Raw genomic sequence first — 13,682 nt, forward strand, 5'->3', positions numbered from 1 at the left:
ATTGAGGATAATGTTTGCTGTGGGTTTGTCATATATAGCTTTGATTATGTTGAAGTATGTTCCTTCTATTCCTGCATTCTGGAGGGTTTTATCATAAATGGATGTTGAATTTTGTCAAAGGCTTTCTCTGCATCTATTGAGATAATCATATAGTTTTTATCATTCAATTTGTTAATGTTGTGTATTACATTGATTGATTTGCTGATATTGAAAGATCCTTGCATCCTTGGGATAAAGCTCACTTTGTCATGATGTATGATCTTTTAAATAATTTGCTGGATTCTGTTTGCTAGAATTTTGTTAAGGATTTTTTCATGTATGTTCATCAGTGATACTGGCCTGTAGTTTTCTTTTTTTGTGGCATCTTTGTCAGGTGTTGGTATTAGAGTGATGGTGGCCTCGTAGAATGAGTTTGGAAGTTTACCTTCCTCTTCAATTTTCTGGAAGAGTTTGAGTAGGATAGGTGTTAGCTCTTCTCTAAATTTTTGGTAGAATTCAGCTGTGAGGCCGTCTGGTCCTGGGTTTTTGTTTGCTGGAAGATTTCTAATTACACTTTCAATTTCTGTGCTTGTGATGGGTCTGTTAAGATGTTCTATTTCTTCCTGGTTCAGTTTTGGAAAGTTGTAGTTTTCTAAGAATTTTTCCATTTTTTCCAGGTTGTCCATTTTATTGGCTTATAATTGCTGATAGTAGTCTCTTACGATCCTTTGTATTTCTGTATTGTCTGTTGTGATCTTTCCATTTCTAATTTTGTTGATTTGGTTTTTCTCCCTTTGTTTCTTGATGAGTCTGGCTAATGGTTTGTCAATTTTATTTATCTTCTCAAAGAACCAGCTTTTGGCTTTGTTGATTTTTGCTGTGGTCTCTCTTGTTTCTTTTGCATTTATTTGTGCCTGAATTTTAAGGATTTCTTTCCTTCTAATAACCCTGGGGTTCTTAATTTCTTCCTTTTCTAGTTGTTTTAGGTGTAGAGTTAGGTTATTTATTTGACTTTTTCTTATTTCTTGAGGTAAGCCTGTATCACTATGAACCTTTCCCTTAGCATGGTTTTTACAGTGTCCCATAGGTTTGGGGTGGTTGTGTTTTCATTTTCATTTGTTTCTATGCATATTTTGATTTCTTTTTTGATTTCTTCTGTAATTTGTTGGTTATTCAGCAGCATGTTGTTCAGCCTCCATATGGTGGAATTTTTAATAGTTTTTCTCCTGTAATTGAGATCTAATCTTACCTCATTGTGGTCAGAAAAGATGCTTGGGATGACTTCAATTTTTTTGAATTTACCAAAGCTAGATTTATCGCCCAGGATGTGATGTATCTTGGAGAAGGTTCCGTGTGCAGTTAAGAAAAAGGTGAAATTCATTGTTTTGGGGTGAAATGTCCTATAGATATCAATTAGGTCTAACTGGTCTATTGTATCGTTTAAAGTTTGTGTTTTCTTGTTAATTTTCTGTTTAGTTGATCTATCCATAGGTGTGAGTGGGGTATTAAAGTCTCCCACTATTATTGTGTTATTGTTAATTTCCCCTTTCATACTTGTTAGCATTTGTCTTACATATTACCTTGCTCCTATGTTGGGTGCATATATATTTTAAATTTTTATATGTTCTTCTTGGATTGATCCTTTGATCATTATGTAGTGTCCTTCTTTGTCTCCTTTCAAGGCCTTTATTTTAAAGTCTATTTTATCTGATATGAGTATTGCTACTCCTGCTTATTTCAGTCTCAATTTTCATTGAATATCTTTTTCCAGCCCTTCACTTTCAGTCTGTATGTGTCTCTTGTTTCGAGGTGGGTCTCTTGTAGACAACATATATAGAGGTCTTGTTTTTGTATCCATTCAGTCTTTTGGTTGGGGCATTCAACCCATTTACATTTAAGGTAATTATTGATAAGTATGGCTCTGTTGCAATTTACTTCGTTGTTTTGGGTTTGAGTTTATACACCCTTTCTGTGTTTCCTGTCTAGAGAAGATCCCTTCGCATTTGTTGAAGATCTGGTTTGATGGTGTTGAATCGTCTCAGCTTTTGCTTGTCTGTAAAGCTTTTGATTTCTCTTTCATATTTGAATGAGATCCTTGATGGGTACTGTAATCTGCACTGTAAGTTTTTTTCTTTCATCACTTAAGTGTGTCCTGTCATTCCCTTCTGGAGAAGGCAATGGCACCTTACTCGAGTTCTCTTGCCTGGAAAATCCCATGGATAGAGGAACCTGGTAGGCTGCAGTCCATGGGGTGGCTAAGAGTCAGACAGGACTGAACGACTTCACTTTCACTTTTCACTTTCATGCATTGGAGGAGGAAATGGTAACCCACTCCAGTGTTCTTGCATGGAGAATCCCAGGGACGGGGGAGCCTGTTGGGCCGCCATCTATGGGGTAGCACAGAATCAGACATGACTGAAGCTGAAGTGACTTAGCAGCAGCAGCCATTCCTTTCTGGCCTGAAGAGTTTCTATTGAAAGATCAGCTTTTATCCTTATGGGAATCCCCTTGTGTGTTATTTGTTGTTTTTCCCTTGTTGCTTTTAATATTTGTTACTTGTGTTTGATCTTTGCTAATTTGATTAATGTGTGTCTTGGGGCGTTTCACCTTGGGTTTATCCTGTTTGGGAATCTCTGGGTTTCTTGAACTTGGGTGACTATTTCCTTCCCCATTTTAGGGAAGTTTTAAACTATTTTCTCCTCAAGTATTTTCTCATGGCCTTTCTTTTTATCTTCTTCTTCTGGGACTCCTATGATTCAAATGTTGGGGCATTTAACATTGTACCAGAGGTCTCTGAGGTTGTCCTAATTTTTTTAAAATTATTTTTTCCTCTCTGATTCATTTATTTACACCATAAGGAGTCTTGGTTAGCAATGAAGCCTGCTTGAAGTTTGGTAGAGTATGCCTCTCTGGGCCCACAATTGCCCCCTTCCAGCTCTGGCTGCCCTAGCTTACCTGTCTTTGGTGGGGGATGGGCCAATCCACAGCCGGCTAGCTCTGCTCAGTCCTTTGTTCTGTGAGTGGGCCTGGAAGTTTCTTAGGTTAGGGCTTTTCGTGGGCTAGCTATCCCACAATCTGGTTTGCTATCTCAAGTTAATTCCCTCAGATTGCCCTTGGGGCATTCAGGCCCAGTCCTTACCCTAAGCAAAGGAGTTAGCGCCTCCCTGTTCAGTCCCCACCTCCCTGTCCAGTCCCCGCTTACTAGTGATGGCGAGAGCATCTGAGCTGCTTCTCAGCTGGGAGTTGCCGTTAGGCATGTAATCTGTGGTTTTTATTTACTTATTTATTTATTTTTCCTCCAGGTTATGTTGCCCTCTGAGGTTCCAAAGCTCACCACAGACCCGCCAGTGAGAGTGTTTCCTGGTGTTTGGAAACTTCTCTCTGTTTTCAGACTCCCTTTCCAGGACGGATCTCCATCCCTACCTCTTTTGTCTCTCTTTTTATCTTTTATATTTTTTCCTACCTCCTTTCGAAGACAATGGGTTGCCTTTCTGTGTGCCTGATGTTCTCTGCCAGCATTCAGAAGTTGTTTTGTGGAATTTTCTCAGGGTTCAAATGTTCTTTTGATGAATTTGTAGGGGAGAAAGTGGTCTCCCAGTCCTATTTCTCCACCATCTTAGGACCGCCCCTCAGACCCTCTAATCTTATACCATGGCCATTGGGCAATTACAACAAGACATATGCTTGTGGGGTATCAACCAGGACCCAAAAGATTCTAAAGAGCCACCACTGTATGCTCCAGGGACTCAAGTCCTAAGTAAAGCCTGGAAATATGGGTCCCCATAGGCTCAACTCCAGCCCACATGGAAGAACCTGTAATACTTTCTACCCTCACAGCAGTCAAGATACAAGGGCATGACTCCTGGATTCACTACTCATGAGTCAAGCGTAGAGGAAAACAGAAGAGTACACTCAATACATCTGTGAGCCCTGGGAGGCCTCAGCTACCTATTCAGGACTATAAATAAGTGCTATTTTAGTGAACAGCCCCAAAATTAAGTTTCCAGGGATAAGATTTCTCAGGATAGCTCTAAAGAGCCAACACAGCTTGGGAGGGATTGTACTCCAAAATAGACAGGAGATAGATCTCCTGATCCCTGAACAAGGAGGGACTTGAGCCATCTTGAATGAGATGTGTTGTTTCTGGGTAAATACCTCCAGTCAAGTTAAAGAAAGTCTCACAGTCCTTAAGAAAAACATTCATATCCTACAGGATTTCAGAAAACTAGCTGGAGAGTTCTTGGGGTGGCAGTAATCCTTCTCTTGGCAAGGGGGGGGGGGATTTGGAGTTGTCTAATGCTCCCAAATCACTGCAGATAGTGATTGCAGCCATGAAATTAAAAGATCTTACTCCTTGTAAGGAAAGTTATGACCAACCTAGATAGCACATTAAAAAGCAGAGACATTACTTTGCCAACAAAGGTCCGTTTAGTCAAGGCTATGGTTTTCCCAGTAGTCATGTATGGATGTGAGAGTTGAACTGTGAAGAAAGCTGAGTGCCGAAGAATTGATGCTTTTGAACTGTAGTGTTGGAGAAGACTCTTGAGAGTCCCTTGGACTGCAAGGAGATCCAACCAGTCCATCCTAAAGGAGATGAGTCCTGGGTGTTCTTTGGAAGGACTGATGCTAAAGCTGAAACTCCAATACTTTGGCCATCTCATGCGAAGAGTTGACTCATTGGAAAAGACTCTGATGCTGGGAGGGATTGGGGGCAGGAGGAGAAGGGTACAACAGAGGATGAGATGGCTGGATGGCATCACCGACTCGATGGACATGAGTTTGAGTGAACTCCAGGAGTTGGTGATGGACAGGGAGGCCTGGTGTGCTGCAATTCATGGGGTCGCAAAAAGTCAGACACGACTGAGAGACTGAACTGAACTGAACTGAACTGAACTGAATGCCCCCACTAACCCCTGTTATTACCATATTGATGCTGCTATGTATTATGTATTATCGATTGTCTAACTAATTTTGTCTCTGCCCAGGTCAACAAGCTACAACATGCAGTGCCAGTTCAACAAGGATATGTAAAACTACACCCAATCTTGGAAAATATCACTCACCCTTAGATGGACACTGCTATAAGGACTCTGAGGCTTAAGACTAGCAAGAGGGGGAGGCCCAGTGCCCCTCGCCATCCCAGCTCAGCAGGAAGTAGCCAGGGAGACATTAACGCCCCTATTCCCAAGGAATTGAGCCTCCCATCTCTTGAGGGGGGAGTGTTAGGTAGCTAGAATATGAAAAGGAGTCCAAAATAAGGATGGCTAAAAGACAAATAAAAGGAAAAGCCCACAAAAATGGAACAAAAGAAAATCTGTGGACTGGAGTGAGAACTTCAGGTGAAACAAATACTCTCCCTTCTTGGCTAGCCCAATTTTCATTGGGCAGGCTCAAGGTGGGGAGGAGACAAATGTACAAAAGGAGGAAGCCAAGACGGATTGAGGCCTTTCTTTGGGGTCAGCTTGCCCTCGCAGCTTAAGGGTGCACTGTCCTTTATTTGCCAAATAAAACTGAACTGTAGCTGAGCTATAACACTGTTCTGCCATTTCAAATCTTTGTTGTGGCAAAACAGAACCAAGGAAATTACACACTCCCCCGACATTTCCATTGTTTCCCCATTTATTTGCCATGAAGTGATGGGACTGGATGCCGTGATCTTAGTTTTCTAAATGTTGAGCTTTAAGTCATTTTTTTCAGTTTTTTCACTCTCCTTTCATCAAGAGGCTCTTCAGTTCCTCTTCACTTTCTGTCATAAGGGGTGTGTCATCTGCGTATCTGAGGTTATTGATATTCTCCTGGAAATCTTGATTCCAGCTTGTGCTTCATCCAGCCTGGCATTTTGCATGATGTACTCTGCATATAAGTTAAATAACCAGAGTGACAATACACAGCCTTTACATACTCCTTTCCCAATTTGGACCCAGTCCATTTTTCCATGTCTGGTTCTAACTGTTGCTTCTTGATCTGCATACAGATTTCTCAGGAGGCAGGTAAGGTGGTCTGGTATTCTCATCTCTTGAAGAATTTTCCACATATTGTTTTGGTACACACAGTTAAAGGCTTTGGCATAGTCAATAAAGCAGAAGTAGATGTTTTTCTGGAACTCTCTTGCTTTTCTTATGATCCGACAGATGTTGGCAGTTTGATCTCTGGTTCCTCTGCCTTTTCTAAATCCAGCTTGAACATCTGCAAGTTCTGGGTTCACATACTGTTGAAGCCTGGCTTGGAGAATTTTAAACATTACTTTGCTAGCATGTGAGGCATTGTTGCAGGAAGGAAGCCAATTCTGACTCCATGTTGGAAACTGTTTCTATGACTTGCTTTTCTTTGCTGTTGTTATTATAATCATACTTAATACCTTGAGCCAGAGGACCCCGCCCCTCTGCTTGACTGCAAACTAAAGTGCCTTTGTTCAGCTCATAGAGAGATAATTTTTCCTACCCATCTGTGAATGACTCCCCCAGGTGGTGCTAGTGGTAAAGAAACCGTCTACCAATGCAGGAGACATAAGAGATGCAGGCTCGATATCTGGGTTGAGAAGATGCCCTGGAGAAGGGAATGGCAACCCACTCCAGTATCTTGCCTGGAGAATCCCCATGGACAGAGGAGCCTGGCAAGCTACAGTCCACAGAGTTGGACACGACTGAAGTGACTTAGCATGCATGCATGCATACCTATGAACAGAAAAGATTAACACACCCCTTTGGATTAAGATTAAGACCCCTTTGGAAGGAGCCTTCCAAAGGCTGGCCATTTCCTTGGAGATGCTTTGCAAGACTGAAGACCCTTTCACTTTACTTCCCAACTGCCTCTCCCTCTCTATTCTGCCTTTTGACTTTAGTTCCCCATTGATTCTTTCTCTCTCATCTGATCAGCATCCAGACCCTGATACCATGGTTATTTTAAGATGCTAGTCTGCCATCTTCTTGGTCAGCTGGCTTTCTGAATAAAGTCACTTTCCTTGTCTCAACACCTTGTCTTTCAGATTCATTGGCCTGATGTGTGGTGAGCAGAGCAAGCTTGGACTCAGTAACAGCATTATCCCTAACTTTTGACCCACAAGGGGATTTTATGCTCATGTGTAGTGTCTCCCTTGTCCCAAAAGAGTGGGGAGGGAGATCCCTTAATCCTTTACTCAAATAGGGTTTTGCCCCTCTTTGCCCTTGCCATGACTATTATCTTAAGGTGTTTACAAGGGACAAACACTGGCTCTTTACCCTGTTTCTGTTATTCCTCCCATTTCAGAGGGCAAACAGGAGGCTGATTGTAAATGTCTAACCTGGAGCCCATCTATCTCTTACATCAATATCACCTACCTTTGTCTTTAAGTTCAATATTGTCTCCCTTCAAAGCCAGGAAAAACTTACATCCCACTCTTTTTCCTCCTAGATAGTATCCTTTGAGATTTTGACTACTGTGGTGTCAAAAGGAAAATGAAAGGGGGTGTTGCTTGTGCAGACACTGTGGAGTCACCCTCATATCCTAACATATGCCAGTGCCCTCTTGGGAGGTTCCCCTCCCAGGACCCAAGTGGAGTAAGATCAATCCTAGGGAACCACCCTAGATCCTCTGAAGGCCTCAAGTTCAATGATCACATTACAGTACAACTGACCTGCAGTCAGAAATTCTGCTCCTTCCTGCAGATGTGAGAAAAGGAGAACCAACCTCAGCCTGGACCACACCTCTTTTCCTAGAGAGAGGTTCCTCCTCCTTCCCATGCAGGCACTTACTCCTTTGTCCATCTTCCCTTTTAACTTCATTTAACTTTGCCTTGGAAGCACAGATGGGAATACCAGACCACTTTACCAGCCTCCTGAGAAATCTGTATGCAGTTCAAGAAGCAATAGTTAGAACCAGACATGGAACAATGGACTGGTTCCATGGAAAAGGAGTACATCAAGGCTGTGTATTGTCACCCTGCTTATTTAACTTATATGCAGAGTACATCATGCAAAATGCCAGGCTGGATGAAGCACAAGCTGAGATCAAGATTCTGGGAGAATATCAATAACCTCACATATGCAGATGACACCACCCTTATGGCAGAAAGCAAAGAGGATCTGAAGAGCCTCTTGATGAAAGTGAAAGAGGAGAGTGTAAAAGCTGGCTTAAAACTCAACATTCAAACAACTAAGATCATGGCATCCAGTCCCATCACTGCATGGCAAATAGATGGGGAAACAATGGAAACAGTGACAGACTTTATTTTCTTGGGCTCCAAAATCACCGCAGATGGTGACTGTAGCCTTGAAATTAAAAGATGCTTGCTCCTTGGAAGAAAAGCTATGGCCAATCTAGACAGCATATTAGAAAGCAGAAACATTGCGTTGCAGACAAAAGTCCATCTTGTCAAACCTATGGTTTTTCCAGTAGTCATGTATGGATGTGAGAGTTGGACCATAAAGAAGGCTGAGCACCAAAAAATTGATGCTTTCGAACTGTGTAGTTGGAGAAGACTCTTGAGAGTCCTTTGGACTGAAAGGAGAAAATTTCAGTCAATCCTAAGGGAAATCAATCCTGAATAATCATTGGAGGGACTGATGATGAATCTGGAGCTCCAATACTTTGGCCACTTAATGCAAAGAACCAATTCATTGGAAAAGACCATGCTTTGGGAAAGACAGAAAGCAGGAGGAGAAGGGGATGACAGAGGATGAAACAGTTGGATAGCATCACCAACTCAGTGGACATGAATTTGAGTGAGCTCCGGGAGTTGATGATGGACAGGGAAGCCTGGCATGCTGCAGTCCTGGTGTGCTGGGGTCGCAAAGAGTCAGACATGACTGAGTGACTGAACTGAATTCGAAACACCAGCAGGAGTGGGCGCTTTCTTCAAGGTTGTTCGAGAAAGCCACACAGATTTAGACTACCACCCTGTCCTAGCCTACCACCCTACCTTCAATGTCCTAGCCTGCAGTATTACCTTTTTATTCCTTCTTCCCTAGGTTCTGAGAACAGGAAAGAAATAAACATTTTTGAATATCACACACAAAGCCCAGTCTGTGCTAGGTGTTGGCAACAATTTTAATAACAATTGTAAGTTAATGACAGAAGTTGTTATCAAGTTGGAGTGAAATTTCCCTATATCCCATTTAACCTTTTCCTTGTTCTACTCTGAAAATTTGCCATAGGGTACTTTTTTTTTTTTTTTTATCATGAAAAACTTTTGATGCAAAGAGCTGACTCATTAGAAAACCCTGATGCTGGGAAAGAGTGAAGGCAGGAGGAGAAAGGGATGACAGAGGATGAGATGGTTGGATGGCAATCCTGACTCAATGGATATGAGTTTGAGCAAGCTTCGGAAGATAGTGAAGGACAGGAAAGCCCGGCATGCTGCAGTCCATGGAGTCGCAAAGAGTCGGACCCGACTGAGCAACTGAACAACAATAACAGCAACAAAAGGCTGGTTCTCATGCCCCCACCCAAATCTTGATTTTCCAGTGTAAACCCCCCCCCCCAACATATCTGTCCACACTCCCCGTTCAGTTAATTCAGTTCAGTCGCACTAGGACACACTCCCACTTCCCGTCTAAAGGAATGATTGGAAGCTAGGGGTCAGGACCTTCACTCAATGTCCAAAGGGTCTTCTCTAGCCTCTTTCTACAGCTTCTGGGTTCTTTAAATGTACTTCCTTCCCCTTTATGTCTTTAATCTATTGTATCCTTCTTATGCTTTAGCCTCAGTTTCCTTTGTTCTCCTTTGTTCTCGCAGTCTAACATCTCACTCACCTACTCAAAGATCCCCATCACCCGGAGGATAAAACTCATACTCTTGAATGTGGGTTTGAACTTCAAGCCCACCCCAACCCACCCTGGGACCTGGTCTTGGTTCCCCTCTTCTACCCTGTCCTGTGTATTATTGGTGCTCTTGTCCAGATTATCAAATCTTTGTCCTAAACTCATGCTGGCTTACACTTCCATACTCCCTCAGAGTTCACTGTGCCCTGTGCTTGTTTACATCAACATAATGCAGGGAGCAGTGACACATCTCACTGCTGGAAAATGCTTTGATAATATTGACTGAAAAAATGCGCAACAGAAAAGTTGAGAATCTTGTTTTAGTCTACAAAATTTCTGAGGACTTCAAGCCCAGAAGCAGCCTCTCAGATAGCTCTAAGGGATTTCTCTGAAGACATAAATGAGGAGCCAGACTATACAGGAGTTTTCCAATAAAAACCAGACAGTTGGAACATCGAAAGATTACTTTTAATTAAAGGAGGCCAAATATCTCAAGTTAAGGAATTTAAGAGTGTTTCAATGTATGGGAAGATGCAAGAGCCTGGCCTCATTGAAATCATTTCTTTGATATGTACCTTAGGGCTTCCCTCATAGCTCAGTTGGTAAAGAATGTGCCTGCAATGCAGGAGACCCTGGTTCGATTCCTGGGTTGGGAAGATCTCGTGGAGAAGAGAAAGGCTACCCACTCTGGTATTCTGACCTGGAGAATTCCATGAACTGTATAGTCCATGGGGTCGCAAAGAGTTGGACACAACTGAGCAACTTCATTTAGTTATCTAGGACAAGTATCCACTTTCTTCTCATCCCGTCCCCTCTAGATACACAATTGGTGGGGAAGTGGAGTGACTTCAGTAGCTGAGGACTTGATGAAGGGCATCCTTTTGCCATCCTGAATGCCTCTGGACTGACCATTGGGAATGACTGTAATGTGACAGCTGGATAACTGTAACATCCTTTGTTTACTGATATGGCGGACAACACTTCATTCACAATAGTCACTGCATGAATTAGCACATGCCCTGCCCCATGCCTCAGCAACCAGTGTGACACTGCAGATGGTGAAGCCTCTATTATTCTACATCTCTAGGAGAAGAAATCTCCAATCAGAGCCCTCAACGACTTGTGATGGACAGAGAGATTTCTTTCTTTGTCCCCACCATGAAGCATGCAGAATCTCACTTCCCTGACCAGGGATCACAGCCCCATCCATTGCAGTGGCAGTGCAGAGACTTAATCACTGGATGGCCAGAGAAATCCAAGGTTCTTATTTGTAAATTGTGCATTGCTAGTACTGCTCATACTGCTTAGACTGACTGATATTATATGTCCCTTAGGGCTAAGCTTGCCAGGTGACTGACAATTCTTGGAGTCCAGTACCACACCAGTGCTGCCCTCTTTGGTGGGCATTCCCTCCTCCCCACCACCCACACAGAAAACTCCTTTGATCTATTGAGATGCAACTCAGTTGCACCTCCACCAGGAAGCCTTCCTAACTTTCTACCCAAGGCAACATTAGGCATCGGCTTTCCCGGGCTCTGCGAGCATGTCTCTTACAGTCTGGTCACATTTCTTTTCTGATGTTTTGATTCCTGGACTACAAGGCCCCTGCTAGTATATGCCAAAAAAAAAAAAAAAAAAAAAAAAAAAAAAAAAAAAAAAAAAAGCTGTCTTTCTTGGTGGACAAGCTCCCAAGGGGTCTGGATCCTGCAAAGGATCATGAACTAGGCTTTGGGCCACCTCCCCCCGGGCCCAGCATCTGTGTTCCTGGCATAGTCCACACTGTGTTCCTTTATTCCAGGCTCTGTCTACACAGCGAGCATTTTCCACACTAGGCTTACAGCACCTTGAAGAAGTATTCACTAGAAGAATGAACATTTCCTTATAGATGAGATCCTTTCTCAATTTCTCCCTCCACCCCCCACCCTCTTCTCTGCATCACTTACTGGTCCCCCAAGCCTAAGACTAAGGAGCAACTGGAATTAGCAGTTGGACAGACCTGGATTCAAATCTTGGCTCAGCTACTCACAGGCCCTGTGGCCTCCAGGGAGACATTTAACCCTCAGTTTCCTCATCTGTAAGTTGGGGACACTCTCAAGCTCTAAAGATGCCCGTAAAAAGCATGTGGGCAAGTGCATTCAGTGTATATGGTCTTATTAATGGATCAGAATCTGTGCTGGGAGACTGGAGTGGCCAGGAAAGGCCTCCCTGAGGGGGAGACATTTAAGATGATGCTGAATGTTTAGAAGGAGCCAGCCATGCAAAGAACTGGGAGATCATTCCAGACCCAGAAATAGCCATTACAAATCCCCAAGGTAATCAAGCTTAATAAATGGCTACTTTCCACCTCCATTCTTCCTTTCACATTTGGACACTGGCCAGAGATCACTCACCATGAACTCATCACATACTTCACTTGTGAAATACCAGCAATGAGCCATCTCTGTCCTCCCTAGAAAGGAGACCCTGGGGCTGTCACAGAGCTGAGTCATCTCTGAGCCCAGAGCTGTGTAGACAAGATGGTTATCACCAGGGGCATCAGGTGCCAGGGGCACCACCAGTGACTCTTTCCTTCTCCATGTTCTTATACTCTCCCCTAAGCCCCCAGGGAACTGATAAAGCCAAGAGACAAGAAAAGGCTCTTGTCTCATTTTCCCCTGTGTGATCATGGGGGACCCTGACCACACTGCTGTCTGGGAAAAATCTCTTTCCTCCATTACTTCTCCAAAGGTGGCCTGTGACTAACATCAGCACCTGACCCTTAAGTCTAGTAGAACTCAACTCACAATCAATTGGATCTGGGAATGCCCCACCTTGCCCTGTGAGTCTGTCCTTTTTCTCTAACCAGATCCTTTAAACAAAAACCTCAAAGAATATGATTGGTTGCATACCACCCCCCCACCCCGCCCAACTGAGGTCTTCAAATATCCAAGGTTTTTTTTGAGCATCAAAGAGGGGACAAATTTCTTGAATATGGGCTAGTCTCAGCCCACCCAACATCGCTCAGCTAGGGGTTCCCTGAAGAAAGAGTAAGACACCACATCCATCGATGATGGACTCAGAGCAGGGAGTGGTAGACCAGTTGGCACTCAGCTTCTGTGAGACAGAGGACCTTAGGAGCCTTGGCCACTGAAACTTTTCACCATTTGGGTCCCTAGGGATGAGATCAGTTGTTATAAGGCAGAAGTTACCAACAGGGAAGGTTGTAGATTCCTCAGAGGAAACATGAATTGGGTTGATGAATTGCCTCTCATAAAGGAACTCTGGGTATAAGACATGCCAGGACACTTAGATAAAGTAGGAAGTATTTTAAATGCTTTGGATGACTTGCTCTCAAGCTTGGGATGATGCCAACAGTTAGAGTGGAATCAAAGGGGCTCTGGGAAAGGCTGTCTCTCTCCTTGAGAACCATTAGCAGTGAGTATGGCTCTATTCTCACTGTTTCCCGAGCAGGAATTCCAGAAGGAAGAATGTGATCTCCAACAAGCTCAACTGGAAGACCAGGTGGGTTTGGCCTTCTGTTCGTATCTTGTGGATGGATGCATCACATTTCTTCCAATATTGAAAATGTGCAATTGTAGTACTGCTCTAGCCTAGCTCTTTGACATAGACTGGCATCACCTATGATCTGAGCCATCTGGCCCACTACCTAAAGCCACTTATATGTCCCTGGGCTGCCCCTAATGTCTTCACTTTGCCATTTGACTTCTTTTCCTCTTAGCAATCTCCTTTCCAACTGAGGACAGCAATGCATATCTCATGAAGTTGCTAGGAAGACCATATTGGATCAGGAATGTCTAGCAGGGCCCTTTGCATTTACTTTCATCATGTTAATAGCAGTATTTTCTCCAAGGTGGCAAGAATCTCCCCACTCTGAGATAGTCCATGTGGTTCAGGTTGATTTTCCAGCCAAGCCTCAAGGAAGAGATTACAGTAGAATTCTCTGTATTCTGAGAATTATCTAAGTCC

Source organism: Bubalus kerabau, chromosome 5, assembly GCF_029407905.1.
Source record: "Bubalus kerabau isolate K-KA32 ecotype Philippines breed swamp buffalo chromosome 5, PCC_UOA_SB_1v2, whole genome shotgun sequence".
Taxonomy (NCBI): Eukaryota; Metazoa; Chordata; class Mammalia; order Artiodactyla; family Bovidae; genus Bubalus; species Bubalus kerabau.